This window comes from Rhinatrema bivittatum, chromosome 8, assembly GCF_901001135.1.
Source record: "Rhinatrema bivittatum chromosome 8, aRhiBiv1.1, whole genome shotgun sequence".
Taxonomy (NCBI): Eukaryota; Metazoa; Chordata; class Amphibia; order Gymnophiona; family Rhinatrematidae; genus Rhinatrema; species Rhinatrema bivittatum.
The window spans coordinates 33,483,852-33,499,360 of NC_042622.1; the positions used below are offsets into that span (position 1 = coordinate 33,483,852).

General features: G+C 43.6%; 1 protein-coding gene across 6 annotated transcripts in view; it reads left to right on the forward strand.

Annotated features, from left to right (window-relative positions):
• SULF2 (sulfatase 2) overlaps positions 1-15,509 on the forward strand; it is a 371,939-nt gene that overhangs the window by 285,369 nt on the left and 71,061 nt on the right. The window lies entirely within an intron of this gene.

Sequence of the window (15,509 nt, forward strand, 5' to 3'; positions counted from 1 at the left end):
CACCCGTTTCCTTGGGCATAAGGCCCTTCCTTCTTGGTGTTGAGGATGATTTTTTTTTTTTTTTTTTTTACAGAAAAATTGCAGGTTTTTATATTTTAACCACTGATTTTTTTATTTTTTTTTTTACCAAAATCCCCAGCCTGATTTCGAAACCTGTCCTTCCTTGAGAGGCGTCTGCTGTTTGCGACTGAGCAGCAGATATGGACATTAGAAATTCAGCCCTGCTAATTGCAGACAGCAGCGCGGTCTCATCTGCTCACAAAGGAGAGCGTAGGTCCCTTGTGAAGCAGTTTTTATAGCAGACATCATGTCTGCCTCAGCTTGCTGGGGATTTACCTCCAACTCATCAGGAATCCCAAATTCTGCAATTCTATTTTGCTTATACCAAACAGCATTCTTTTTTTTATTAGAGTTTTAAAAATATTACATTTAAACAAAACAAAGAATATCATGTGAATTACCCATTCCAATTCAAAAGAAAGATACTCAGAGTAAGAAATAACCTTCATACAATCATGATACAGTCCTCTTATCAAATTAGAAGGGAGATTATTCCAAGTAAATAAAAATAAGTAAAAAAAAATTAAACAAAATAGAGACACTAATTTTAATCCAGCCTAGATTGCAATTAATCATACAAAAACACTTAAGCCCGGATTTTCAACACCCTGGGGTACATTTTCAAAAACAGCGTGCGCGCGTACTTCTGTTCGCGCACCACGCGTGAACAAAAGTACGCTGGATTTTATAAGATACGGGCGTAGCCGCGGGTATCTTATAAAATCCGGGGTCGGCGCGCGCAAGGGGGTGCACATTTGTGCAACCTGCGCGCCCCGAGCCCGGCGCGCGCTGCCTGTTCCCTCCGAGGCCGCTCTGAAATCGGAGCGGCCTCGGAGGGAACTTTCCTTCCGCCTCCCCACACCTTCCCCTCCCTTTCCCTACCTAACCCACCCCCCTGGTCCTATCTAAACCACCCCCTACCTTTGTCAGCAAATTTACACCTACCCGAGGCAGGTGTAAATCTGCGTGCGCCAGCGGGCTGCTGGCGCACCATCACCCGACCCAGGGGCTGGTCCGGAGGCCTCGGCCATGCCCCAGGACACGCCTCGAACCGCCCCCTGACCCTGGACACGCCCCCTCCCACCACTTGTACGAAGCCCCGGGACTTGCACGCGCCGGCAGCCTGTGCAAAATAAGCGCACCGGCGCGCGAGTGCCCTGCGCGTGTAAATCCAGCTGAATTTACGCGCGCAGGGCTTTTAAAATCCGGCCCCCTGCGCGCATAAAATCTGGGCTTTACATGTGTGGCCGGGCCTTGCGCACGCCGATCCAATTTTCAAAGGGGCCCAGCCACGCACATTAACCCCAATACACGCACAAGTGCCGGGCTTCTTCAAAGGGGTGGGCCAGGGGGGCGGGGAGGGGCAGTGCGGCCGGGACAGCGCCATTGTTCTCTGTCCCAGAGACCCAGCTGCCGGCACGCGCAACCTACTTCAGCTCCCGAGCTGAAGTAGGTTGTTCAACAAAGAAAAAACAGAAAAAGGTACGGTTTAGTGGGTGGGGAGGAGAGGGGAAGGGAGGTTAGGTAGGGGGGTAGGGAAGTTCTGGGGAAGGCCGGAATGAGTCGCCTTGCAGAGGTTTAATAATTTCTCCCGCCCTTGCGCTCACCACTCGCACATACGCGCGCGGAATATAAACTCCGGCGCGCATGTGCACGTGGCCCACGTATTTTATAAGATTATTCACTCGTGTTATAAAATCAGCGCGTCCATGTGTGTGCGTGCACACACGTTATACAATCTACCCCTTAGTTTTTCAGGATCCTTTACTCTTAGGAGCTCAGATTGCCTAAGTTTGCTCGTTTGTCTGGTTAATAGAATATTTTTGTAATCAGACAATGCTGATAGCATTTTTCCTTGTTTTCATCTGGATTTTTAAATTTTCAAATGACATAAGTAAGTGACTAAAATAAGCAAATACAAATTTAAAACTGAAGAGTATTGATTTTTATAAACTGAAAAAATAAATATTTGAAATGTTTTCATGTACATTCACCCAAAGAGAAAAGTTAGCTAAGTGTTTTTTTTAAGATATTATAAACACCTCGTAATGAGATCGTTTTTTCAAAACAGGTTAGGCACCTTTTATGGTGAAAAAATGTGGATATTTCCAGATTTAATAAAGATCACTCAGATACGGAGGAAAAACTTTTTACAGTATAGGGGGAAAGTTTTGGAGAAAGGCGGTTATTTCAATTTGAAATATCCATGCAGATGTATCGTAAAACTGAACGGTAATAACTATTCGTTTACTGATCCGGAAGGTTTAAAGGATCTTCTTGCAATGTAAAGTCCGGAATAGAGAAATATTAAGGGATTGAATGCATAAATTTCATTTGTTTTTGTTTGTTTCCTTAAGACCGTTCGATTGAAAAGAAAAGACACTTCTATTACCTTTAATATTAGTTTTATGAATGTCGGGTAAATGTTTTCCTTTTGTGTTGAACAAAAAAAATTACCTGTGTAAATCATTGTATTATCTGACTCTTAAGACTTTATTCTCAGTTGTATGTCAATATGTTTTCTAAATTTTTTTTTATGAAAACAATAAACAGAGAATTCAAAAAAAAAAAAAAAAAAAGATATTATAAACAGAGAGCAAGCTTTCTCCCTTCCCCTTTACAAAAATGTTTCAACGCTGCAAATGTGGAAAGAACTTGGAAGAAGGCGGCATAACTATTGAAAATGAATGGAATTTATTTTGGCTCACAGAGCGATTGAAATGGAACCTGAGCAAGCAATACTTGCGTCTATGATACTTAGATTTTCCTTGTTGGCAAGTATTCAAGAAATGGTTCCATTTTTGCCTAGTTTGGCTGGAGAAGGATGACCAGTAAGAGGGAGCTATCCCAGGACTAAAAAAGGCGTATTTAGAGCAGAATCCAGCAGGACCAGATATAATTTGGACACGTCAGCTAGACTTAGAGCCGGAAGTGTCCAGCTGCCTCCCCATTCTGTGTCTATGGGAAAGCTTTGCTGAGTACATCGGACTGCCTTACTGCTGCCTGCTCTTATCAAAGAGAATGTAATTCTGCAACCCCACACATAAAGCTAACATCTCCTAATTTTCAAAGTGGTTTTATGCACCTAATTGATTCCACCTTGCAAAATCAAGAACGTTGTACTCCGGTTGGAACAGGTGGAACTTTCTGCCTTCAGATTTCCATGCATAGTTTTGAACATCCATCCCTGGGAATGCCTCTTGTGAGTGCAGGTAAGAGCAGAGTTTTATGCATACTTTTACCCGTCAGCCTCCCCCAAAACACTCACAATGGATTTTCAAACCTTTATGTAGAAAAATCATGCATGTCAAAGATAGCAAACAATAAGATCATTTTGACATCTAGGGGAACATTTTTCATAGCCCAGGTTGTTATTTTAGCCTGCCCACCTTGCACTGATTCTCAAAGGGGAAAAAAAAAATCTCAGATGCATTAAAAGTGGCCTTCGACTCTGCACCTGCTATTAGTGCAAGTGGCCAAGAAAGGGGGCAAAGCCACGCCGACCTTTGGAAATCCCAAAAGGGTGTGTGAATTTCCTCCCCTTGACTGCCCCCCCCCCCCCCCCCCCCATCTAAACCTGCCTGCAGGAATGCCTCCTTTAAACGTGGCTAAAACTGTGCACACTATGGAAACCCCACATGCTTTTAGCCATGTTGGAGGAGCAAGCTTTTCATTCAGGCCGCTTTGAAAACTGCCCTGCCTGTGCAGATTTCATTTGGGACGTGCTCAGTTTATTAGTCCACACTGTTTATCTACATTATTGTACTTGCCGTAGTTTTATTTTTTTAGGGAGATGGCATCTCATCTTTGGATTTGGATTATTTTTGGCTGCTGATGCAAATTTCGTTTTCTTATACTTGAAGTATATGGTTTAATTTATTTGTAAAAACAAAAAAGACAGCAATCCACGCCTGCTATGGGTTCTCAAGTTTTCTTTTTGCTTGTTCTCCATTCTAAGTCAGAGGAAACGCAGACTGCCACATCTTCATCTTTTCTCCTTGGGGGATCAGGCACGCGTTGCACTAACATAAAATTTACTCTAGGATTTGAGCCCCTGTAAAGTTGCCAGAAAGATTCCAGATTTTTCCTGTTAGACAGTGCAGACACCGTAAAACCCTGTAATCGAAGCTAATTGAGCACTCGGAGCTCCATGAAACCCTGAAGATAATTTCAGCTTTGTAGGGGGGACAGCACGCTGGGGCGTGGGGAGTTTCTCCATGTTTTTTGCATGCTCCCCTGTTCCTGAGTAAGGGGGTGCGCCAAAGATGTTTCACGCTCTTGAGCTGCCGCCGCCATCACCGCAGTAAATCAGACCAGAAGCTGTAATTCAGTGGAAACTTTGACATCCCGTACGCATTGCTCTTTTCTTTAAAATAGTGAACACTGGAGAAATGGCAAGATAGCAGCCCCTTTATCTGCTCTCCTGTGCTCAGCCTTACAAAGAATGTTTTGAGAAGGATATATCCGTTTCTCTAAGGGTTACCAAGTCACACATGGAGGTCTCCGTTTTCAGCTACAAATGAAGATTTATAGTTCTGCTTTTCGTAGGGAAATCGGCTACTGTACTGGCCTCTGCATGCAATGGGATAAAACCAGGAACGGCTCTTCCTGTATTTAATGATCTAAAGCCATCTGGTAACCTTCAGGTTACCTCCAAGATGCAAGTCATCCCCAGAACAATGCTTCTATGAGAGATGAAAATGTTTATGGAGGAGACGCATAAATTTGCTTCTCTGAAAGCCTGGGCTTGTCATATGTCTATCTTCATCTTAATGATAAAAAATGGACTATTAGAAGCAACAGATGGTATCATCGGTAGTCATATAGCGAAGGAAACAATGATGTGACATAGTAACACAGTGAATGACAGCAGATAAAGACCAAAATGGTCCATCTAGTCTGCCCAGCAAGTTTTTTAAGGCAGTAGCAACTGTCGTTCTGTGCACGCTACCCCCAAGCCTTCTGTTAAGGATAACAACAAATGCCGCTCTGTGCATGGTTACCCCAAGCCTTCTGTTAAGGGTAATAGCAACTGCCGCTCTGTGCAGGTTACTCCAGGCCTTCTGGTAAGGGTAATAGCCACTGCCGCTCTGTGCAGGCTACCTCCAAGCAGAAATGAAAACTTTGGGCGTAATATCAAAGTTACCCCATTTCCCTATTACTCTAATGATGTCATCAATAGGTGGTAGGTTGTGCCATTTTACAATTTATTATCACAATTAAATTGGGTTTACACATTGCCTCGTGAAGGGACCTGGGTTTGATACCTGGCTCAGATTTTCCATCCCTTGGGATGCTACAAAGGGAATATTCACAGCCCCAGGGGTGGAGGTAGTCCTTCGTTGCATAATGGTGATACTTAGTGGCCATATTTAGGGTGCCAAGGTTTGCAGGATTCTGGAAAAAGCTCTAGTGTGTGGTCTCCAGCTGAGGGCTGTCACCGCAATGAAAGGACCAAAGTTAGTTGGGAGGGGATACAAAACAGAGGGGAAAATGATAGTAAAATGATATTGATGAATGTTCTCCATGCTCTCCCTTGACATTTGGGAGGGGTCATATCATTCCCATTGCTGGCCAAAAGCCCTGGAAGTCTCCTTCCAGGCTGAACCTTTCAGGGCTGTCTCTGTGCCAGCAGGTGTCACCCCCTGCACTGGGAGGTCTCTTGTCCTCTCTCTAGAAGCCCATCGACTCGGCAATTCACCTAATTTCCCAACAGGAAACTGGAGACTACGCATGGTTCGTGTCCTCTTGAATCGCCCGGCAGAAGTGCGATCTGATGAACTGCAACAGCTGGCAAGTTCCACAGTTTCCATCGATAAACCAACTGCAACAAATGCATATGAGATTATTATTATTATTATTGTTACTGAGTAAATTTTCAAAGGGCTCTGGCTGGAACAATAGTTTATGCATGCGTAAGTAGCATGTATTTGCATATATGCAGCGCTAGTAGATACGTATTTTCTGTTTCACACGCAGATTTTACCAGCTCAAAAAAGGGGTAGTCTAGGGGTTTTCCAGAGCAGAGTCAAGAAGTATACACAGTAGTTGTTGTTTTATTATAGATATATACATAGAAATTATCAAACTTATTCGTAAAGTTGACACCTGCTAATTGACTCACACAAGTGAAATCAGGCTTGTCTGTTGTCTGCAATTTTTGGATGGGAAGCTTGGGTGAATGGGCAGGGTTTCAGAGTGAAGTAACAGAGGGTACAGGTGAACTGGAGATGGACTGTGTGAACTGGCAGAGTTAAGATACTCACGCAAGTATTTTCCAAATGGTATGGGGCGGATTTTCAGAGCCCTGCTCGCTTAAATCCGCCTAAATCCGGGCGGATTTAGGCGAGCAGGGCCCTGCGCGCTGGTGCGCCTATGTTCAATAGGCCTACCGGCGTGCGCAGACCCCGGGACTCGTGTAAGTCCCGGGGTTTTCAGAGGGGGGCGTGTCGGGGGTGTGTCGGGGGCGGGCCCGATCCGCGTGGCGTTTTCAGGGCATGTTGGGAGCGTTTTGGGGGCGGGCGGGGGGCGTGGTTACGGCCCGGGGCGGACCGGGGGCGTGGCCGCGCCCTCCGTACCCGCCCCCAGGTCGTGTCCCGGCGCGCTAGCGGCCCGCTGGCGCATGGGGATTTACGTCTCCCTCCAGGAGGCGTAAATCCCCCGACAAAGGTAAGGGGGGGGGGTTTAGACAGGGCCGGGCGGGTGGGTTAGGTAGGGGAAGGGAGGGGAAGGTGAGGGGAGGGCAAAAGAAAGTTCCCTCCGAGGCCGCTCCGATTTCGGAGCGGCCTCGGAGGGAACGGGGGTAGGCTGCGTGGCTCGGCGCACGCCGGCTATACAGAATCGATAGCCTTGCGCGCGCCGATCCAGGATTTTAGCGGCTACGCACGTATCTACTAAAATCCCGCGTACTTTTGCTTGCGCCTGATGCGCCAGCAAAGTACGCCAATTCGCGCGGTTTGAAAATCTACCCCTATGTGCGCAAACTTTATAAAATCCCTGCCTCTGCATATACAGTACTAGTACTTGGTATTTTATAGCACTAGTCGACATATGCACCACAGTACAAACCTCACATAAGACCAATCCCTGCTCAATAGAGCTTACAATTTAATCAAGACAAACATACAGGTCAAGAGAGTTTGAGAGTTTCATATAGTAAGACATTGGTTAAAATTAGTTAATGAGGCTGAAGGCAAACAATGAGACTTAAGATTTAAAAGCAGCCTTAAAAAGGTGAGTTTTTGGACGGGATTTAAATAAGGTGAGAGAGGAGGCATGACGCACCAACTCAGGATGTCTATTCCAAGCACATGTTGCAGCCAGGTGGAAAGTATGGAGTCGGTGGTAGAGGAGAAAGGCCCAGATAGGAGGGACTTGTCTGATAAGCAGAGTGCACGAGGAGGCAGTTGTGGAGAGAGCTAAGAGAGGAAAGGTAGTGAGGAGCTGCAGAGTGAAGGCACTTGTAGGTGAGTAAGAGGAGCTTGAACTGTGTGCAGGAATGGATAAGGAGCCAATGCAGTGACTTCAGGAGAGGGATTATTTGAGTGTTGCACCTTTGGCAAAAGATAAGTCACACAGCTGAATTTAGGGCAGATTGCAGTGGAGAGAGAGGGCTCGCCAGGAGACCTGTGAGAAGCAGGTTTCAATGGTCTAAGCGGAAGGAGATGAGAAACTGGACAAGGGATCTGGTAGTGAGTTCAGAAAGGAAGGGACATATTTTGGCAATGTTATATAGAAAGTAGATTTTTGGATAGAGAAGGCGACTCGTAGGTTATGGGTTGAGGGTCCTGGGAGGATGACCATGTTATCCACAGAAATAGAGAAAGGGGAAAGAGGGGAGGTGGGCTTGTGGGGGGAAATAAGAAGCTCTGTCTTTGCTATGTTGAGTTTAAGGTGGCGGTGGACATTCAGGCAGCAATGTCAGGCAAGCAGGCTGAGATCTGGGACTGGATTTCTGATTAAATTTCTGGTGTGGAGAGGTAAATCTGGGCGTCATCAGCACAAAAATGGTATTGAAAGCCATGAGAGGAAATCAGAGTGCCAAGAAAATTAGTAGGGAGAATAGTAGAGGGCCTAGGACAGAACCCTGAAGCACACCAATTGATAATGAGGATGAGGATCTGCCAGAGGGAACACTAAAAGTGCGATGAGAGAGGTAAGAAAAGAACCAGGTCGGGACAGAGTCCCGAAATTCAAGTGAGGACAGAGTATCAAGGAGTAGGTGGTGGTCAACAGCAGTCAAAAGCAGCGGACAGGTCAAGGAGGATAAGGATGGAGTCCAGACGGCAGAAGCAAGTTAAAAACAAGGCCTGGATTATCTCCTCCTCTCTGATCACTTCTGCTAAAGACAGAGAAAGACAACACACAGCTGTACCACTGCTTTTTGCAGACCTCAGCTAGGCTGATGAGCACTGCCTGTGGCTTTTTACTTACAAATTCTGAGCCCTAAACTATTCAGGGGAAAGGCCAGCACCCAGGTCTCACGCTGATTGGGCAGTCAGACTCCTAGTGTTTCAGTTCCCAACTGAGCAGACCCAGGGTTATTATGCATATGTGTTATATTTTTTTTTTCACACCTAAATTATAAAATAGGTAGATAGGCACTTTCTTTCATAGTTTATAAAATACTAGAATAAATCTCCACGCATTCAATTACACGTGCCAGTGCTGGGAATAGATTTGAAAGTTGGGTTGTATTAGGTGAATTTTAAAAGGCCTGCAGGCGCCTAAACTGGGAGATACGTGCACAGGTTGGATCGGCGCCCGACTAGCGGAACTTTAAAGTCTCCCAAGACGGTATCTCGATGTCGCGCGCACAAGCCAAACGTTTCTGGAAGGGGACGGAGCATGGGCATGTCGGGGGAAGGCCAAAAGATGAGCATGTAAATATGCACAAAGGCACGAGCCAGGGTCCTCTGCCATGTAATTTTACTACTGCAAAGGGTGGCGTGCGAGTTCTAAGACAAAACAAAAAAATAGGAAGATCAGCGGGGTCTTAAGGGTTGGGACTAACAGGGGAGAAGGAAGGCCATTTAACTAGGGGAATTAGGAAGTCCTCTCCCTTACCTGGGCGAACTGGGAACGAACTGGGAAAACAACCTAGGGTGTTGGCGCGCGTCCCTTGGAAAATTCTCCCACTTACGTGGTAGACATGGGATTTGCCCGCACATGTGTGCATTCATTTAAAATTTTGCAGACATGTACGTGCAATCAAGCCTAATTTATAACTGGTGCTCGTATATGCGCATATGTTATCAAATGGAAGCATCTCTGCACGCGAACCGGCAAACGCTCGCACGAGGGCGCGCACACGCCTGTTTAAAAGTTACCGTCTATTCGTATAGCATTGCCAAGTGTACCCAGCAGTTTGCAGATGTACAGCAGTCAGATATACACCAAAGTCAAATACTGAGATTAACAGAACAACTGGGTATTCTTTAAAAGTATTTATTTTGTCTGAATTCTAGGAACACTGGATTTGATGTATTTATAGACAATGGACAAATCTGTTAAGCATAAAAGGATTACATCTGTAGTAATCAAAGAAAATCAAGGGTTTGTGCTGGATTAAGCAATGGGGAATTTCAAATTAGCCAGGAAGTTGCAGAGAAAAGCAAAGAAGAGTTTGCCAAGCATTTCGATTCATTCTTAGGCACCACATAGCAACAGGTTCCATGGCTGTCAGCATTTTAAAAGCCGCAATGTTATTATTTCAGCCACAATAACACCGTGAACTTCAAGGGACCATTAACAATTCATAGTGGACAAGCAGCGCTGTTCCTTAGTGGAAGAGCCTTCCCTGACTAATCTTCCAAAGGCACTTCTTGAGCGCTATTCAGGATGCAATCTTTTCACCTCAAAGGACATTTGAACTAAGCATTGTGGTCAAATTCATGTCAGGGGAAAATGAAACTTCGAGAACACCCAGTTCTGGTGCTAAGAACAGAGGTTCCTGGAACAGAAATCATCACCGCGGAATTTACAGCAACACGGAGCACTTGAATAAACTTCCTTTTTAATTAAAAGAAAAAGGTTGAGGTATTGTAAGTGTGCTTAGCATATATGCTTTGGCATTAAGAAGTCATTTTTAAGATTTTTCTCATTTTTTGCATATGAAAAGTACTTGAGTCTTTAGAGCTGGCTACAATGCATTTATTTAGTTTTATCTTTTCTCTTTAGGTCTGTTATGAAGTTTATAGGGGTGTGCATGGGGAAAAAGCTTTGTTTGTTTTTTTTTTTGCTTTCCATTTACTTTTTTTTTTTTTTTTTTGCGGGGGGAGGGGATGATTGTTTCAGTTATTCGTTTCAGCATGCGCTCAAACCATTCAGCACAATAAAATGCAAAACCGAAACAAAATGAAATGCAGGTTTTGCATCATTTTGGATGGGAAGTAACACAAAACAGATCCACAAATGTCCTGATTTCCCTGGCATTTTAAAAACAGCAGTTCCCTAAAACGTAGCCCCTCGCCAGCCACTCAAAAGCTCGAGGGAGGGAAGCTTCGGCTCGCATTCCGTGACCCTATTGAAGAATTGAGATGGAAGGGTCTCAGCTTCTTGGAAAGATTTCATTTTTCAGATGTATCTTTCAGAAAGTACATGCCACACGTAATTAGCACTTGTTAGGAAGAAAAAATAAGCCAACACATCCTGGTGCTTTGATTTAAAGATCTTAATTGGAAGTGAGAGCTTTGCCTAATTTCCATATTGTTTCCGCTTGCCCACATGATCTATAGTGTTAGTATCTTGTACACCGTATTTTCCAATTGCTATCAGTTCTAGCTGCTTTGCACAATAGCCCCACTTTCACCCCTCTGTGGTACGTCACAGCCAAAATTTGTCAATTTTCCTTGTCCTCCCCTGCTGCTAATCTGTTTCTTTTTGGTCTGTGCTGTACTCATCCTCTCAGTGTGGCTCATACTTACTCCTGTATTTGAGGAGAGCAACTTTCAGACGGCCAGTTGACACTTTTGCCTGCGTAAATTACTTTGAAAATTGTCCTCCCCAAGACTGAAAAAAAAAAAAATTATAGGGAATAATGATTAGGTTACTCGGTGCAGACGCACCATGAATGAGCATCTGGTTTGTGAATGCCCCAGAGATTTTAGTTGTATGGCATCAATCTTTGGTTCGCTTTTGTGGAGTGTGGTATTCAGCTGGCCTTGAAGCTTGAGATTAAGGATAAAATCCTACTAGAGACAGAGTTATAATTAGCTTATAGGCAAAGCTGGAAAAGGGTTCTGCAGCCATGCCCGAGGTATTGTTCAAGCAAGCAAGCTTGTCGATTTTTTTTACTCTGTTGCTTCAGTTTTATTCCTGGATCGCTTTTCATTTTATACTCTTGTTTTCTTTCTTCTATTTCTTACACTTAAAAAAAAAAAACTGCACCTTTTATTATGGAATCTCCTCCTCAGCAACCCCATTTTAGTTTGCATTGTAAAGATTCTGTACGTGCAACGGTGCAATACGTCTGGGGGGGTTCTGGGATCGTAAAGGAACAGAGCGGCAGCAGAATTAATCCTTCATAATGGTGGGAATAGGAACGTAGGTGGATCTTCCAGAAAGTTCAAAGACAAATGTTTCCTTGGGAAATAAATGCAAATCACATCATAAAAGAAGATCCCAATAATTGTATTTGTTCAACTGTTGAATAAATCTAAAAAGGCTTTCTTATCAGGGATGTGTGGGAGGGAACTTTTCATTTCAGTTCATTTATTCATTTAAGGGAGGGGGAGTTATTAGGGTTTCAATTGGTTTAATGTGTATTTCAGCTCCTGCTCCTCCTGCAAATAAGCCAGGTCCATCCTGAGCACTCCCAACACATCCAGAACTGTAAGACATGGGAGTCTTCAACAAAGAAAGAATAAGGAGCAGTCCCTAATTGTTCCCGACTGTTGGCTCTGCTTTAAAAATGGTGCCAGTCTCGGGGAGATCAGTGCCATTTTTAAAGGGAAGCCAGCAGGGCAGGAGTGACTAGGGATTACACCTTCACCGATGACCCTCATGGAAGGGCTAAGTAGGGACTGGGGATACCCCAGACCTGGTTTATTGGCAGGGGACAGAACGACCCTGTCAGCTTGGTAGCAGCTGGAGAGCCCTGGGAGACATCAGCTTATTTGCCAGGGGGAGGGGGGGGGTCATCGTGGAAGTGGAGGGGCCAGTAGCAGCAGGAGCCAGGGAAGCACCCTTTTTTTGTTTGTGATGTTTAGTAAGAAACTGAAAAATCCAAAATAGTTTAGATATTTTTAGGTATGTTGATTTTTGGTTCGTTCCATTTGGAAACGAACCAAAAAGCAACTTTTGTGTTACAAAAAAGGCATTTGTGTTAAATGCGCACCCCCCCCCCCCCCCCCGTTTCTTATTAGCACTCCCCTGCTTCAGCTGTGGGAGTGCTAATGAGAAAGTCTTCAGCAAACAAGATGCAGACGTTTGGATATACATTCTGGAGACACTGGCATTTCCCCACAGCTTGATGGCTGTTGACAGCCCAAGTAGCAGAACCTCAAGAAGACAGAGGAATGCCCCACTGAAAATAACAATATCATCTTCCATGCTCCCCCTGGGCAGTTGCTGCCACTTATGAAAGAACGACAAGGTGTAACCGTTGAACCCATTGCATGAACTAACATGTTCAGAACTTACTATGAAATGCTCAGCCACTTTCACCACTAAGGAACAGATTGAGTAGAGGGGGACTCAGTAGGAGCCCAGCAGTCAGGATCATGTGCAGATAATTAAAAAAAACAAGCTGGCAGGAAAGAGGTTTATTTACTGTACAATAAGGTTCCTCAAACATGTTAATGGAAATCGATGGACCAGGGAGGACATTAGGTAAATGCTAATCAGCACAAAGACAATTAATGTGAAAGCTTTCAGGGGGAAAAGAGGACAGCCCAAACAGATTTTGTGGTTGCTCAGAGTGTTATCTCTCTCAAAGTGGTCTGGTTGAGGTGTTACTCAACAAACAAGTTGTAGACCAGACCTTTTTTCTTGGGCCAACTTAATGCATTGCGTTTATCTGTTGAAGGGAGTATAACTCTAAAAAGTAAAAATTAAAATGTATTAATAACAGGACTCAGATAGCCCAGCCTAGATGGTAATTGTGATAGTCATTAATAGGAAGAGAACATGATTTGTAGTTAACTTCTCTTTTCAAGGCTACAGGTTGCTAAGTTATTCCAGTGTCCAGACCTATTGAATTCTGCTTCCTTACGGAATGACATAAAGACAGAATATAAATGAAAAGAAATATTATTATTATTATAGCACAATCCTTTAAGCTATTAATTGTCACTGGTAAGAACTATAAATGAACTGTCGCAGACTATCCCTACAGTTATGCCATCAATTCTAGGCACAGTCGAGTATATTAAAGATATTATTTATATGGTGTATCATTATCTCGTGGCATTCATTTTATTATGAATGTCTGTGTTTCTTCATTAGCACGTGCCTGCTTCTTTGCCATTGATATGTGCATCAGTTTTTTTTTTCAGTTGACGCCTCTTTTCCTTAAAGCGACAAACCCGAAGGTGATCTGCTGGTACCAATTATTAAGAGCAGGAAAGACATGGCCACATCATCTCCATTCCTCGGCCTTAACGCTGCTCTCTGTTATCTGTCTGGAATGTGCATGAATTCTGACGCTGCTTTGGTTACTGCTGTAATGTTAACGGACTGTGTGGTTGGGAAAAACATATTCAATCAAAATGTAACGGACTGCTTAGATGAATACTATGTTAGTCACTCTTTTGTTACAGATACGTGAAAAAAGAAAAGCAAACCATACAAGAAAGAGGGGATGTGAATTGTTCCTTCCCTCCCTCATTTTCATGTATCTAAGTCTCTACATGTCTACCTCTAAGATTAGCCCATCACGTAACAGCTGATTGAAGTCCCTGTGCATCATCAGATGGATAAATGAATGCAATGGGCGATAGTCTTTAATACATCTCCAAAAATGTCTTAGTGCAGGTATTATGGGAAGAGCATTGGTGGGTTTCTGCAGAACAAGACCATTAAGATCTTCCTTTAGTTTGAATTTGTTTTTATGGGGCGCTATATACTTGTGTTTGTATTTCTAGAATGGGAATGGGGTGGCAGGGCTGATTGGGGGCTTTGGAGTTGTGTTCTGTAGATGTTTTAGGGACATGTGTATGTTGGTGCATCATTATGTCAGGCTTGCTTGCTTGCTGCTGTTGTGTATTGTATGCTGCTTATGTATTCCACCTGGATCATACCGTTGTATTCAATAAGCAATTTATAAATGCAGATAAATACATTTCATTCTTGAGATGTTAGTGTTGTAATACATTTTTGAATGCTCCCACTGCTAGGAGTCGAAGAACATTAAGGCGAGGGGTAGCTTGTCCGACCTCTGTGCCAACAATAACCCCCCTGAAAACAGAGTGTACTGGATCAATTTTCAAACAGTCCGCAAAAGGGAAAGGTTTGCGGGTCCTTGTAGCCTGTGAGCTTTGCAACAGTTTGCAAAGCCAACGGTAGATGCCCTTCTTTCTTCTTTGAAATTGCCTTATGGGGCACTTTAACTCACTTTTTTCATGCAGGTAGAATTCAGCTGGAGAAATATGCAGTATGGCAACTTCTTATGTTCTTGTGCTCTCGTATATTGCCTACTGCAATGCAATATTTCAGGGGCTTCCTTTAAAATCCACGTGGAAATTGCAGGTGATACAAAACATGACTGCGAGTCTAGTTAGGGGGAGCCTCCGGAGGACTCCAGCAGGGCCATTGCTGCTGCAACGCCATTGGCTTCCAGTCACTGCGAGTTGTAAAACAATGGCCTTTTAAGATTTTATGAGGCATTGGGGCAAAACAGCTGGAAAATCGTTTGCAATGGCAGGAATCAGGCAGAAATTGTCATTCATCAAGCAAACAGCTCTTACAAATTCCTGCAGTCAAGGCCTCGTGACACGTGTGCTTATGGAATAGATCTTTTTCTTTATCTGTTCCAAAATTAGGGAATGATCTCCCATTAAATTTAAGGGAAGAAAGAGAACCAAAATTTTGAAAAATGTTAAAAAAAAAAAACATGGTTAATGGGAAACATGTCTGTCTGAGATGGAAATGCATTATGCAGTTAAGTAATTATGTAATTTTGTAAAAATGGTTGAGATATTGTTTTATAATATGTTGTACATCACCTAAAAAGATTTTTTATCAGGCAGGCGATTAATAAATACATTAAAATAAATAAATAAAAACATTTTTTTTGTGTGCATACTTATATGCACGCCAAAGAGAGTCATCCCAGGTACACTTGGGATTTTATAAAGTATGCACATAGATTAATCCGCACACGTAATACGCTGCAGGGTTTAGTTTTATGCGGGCAAGATCGTTTTCAAAGTGAACTCATGCGCGTAACTTTCCTTTGTAAATTGGCGGAACTGATGTGCTTTGGCAGTATATACAGTAAGAAGGGTGTT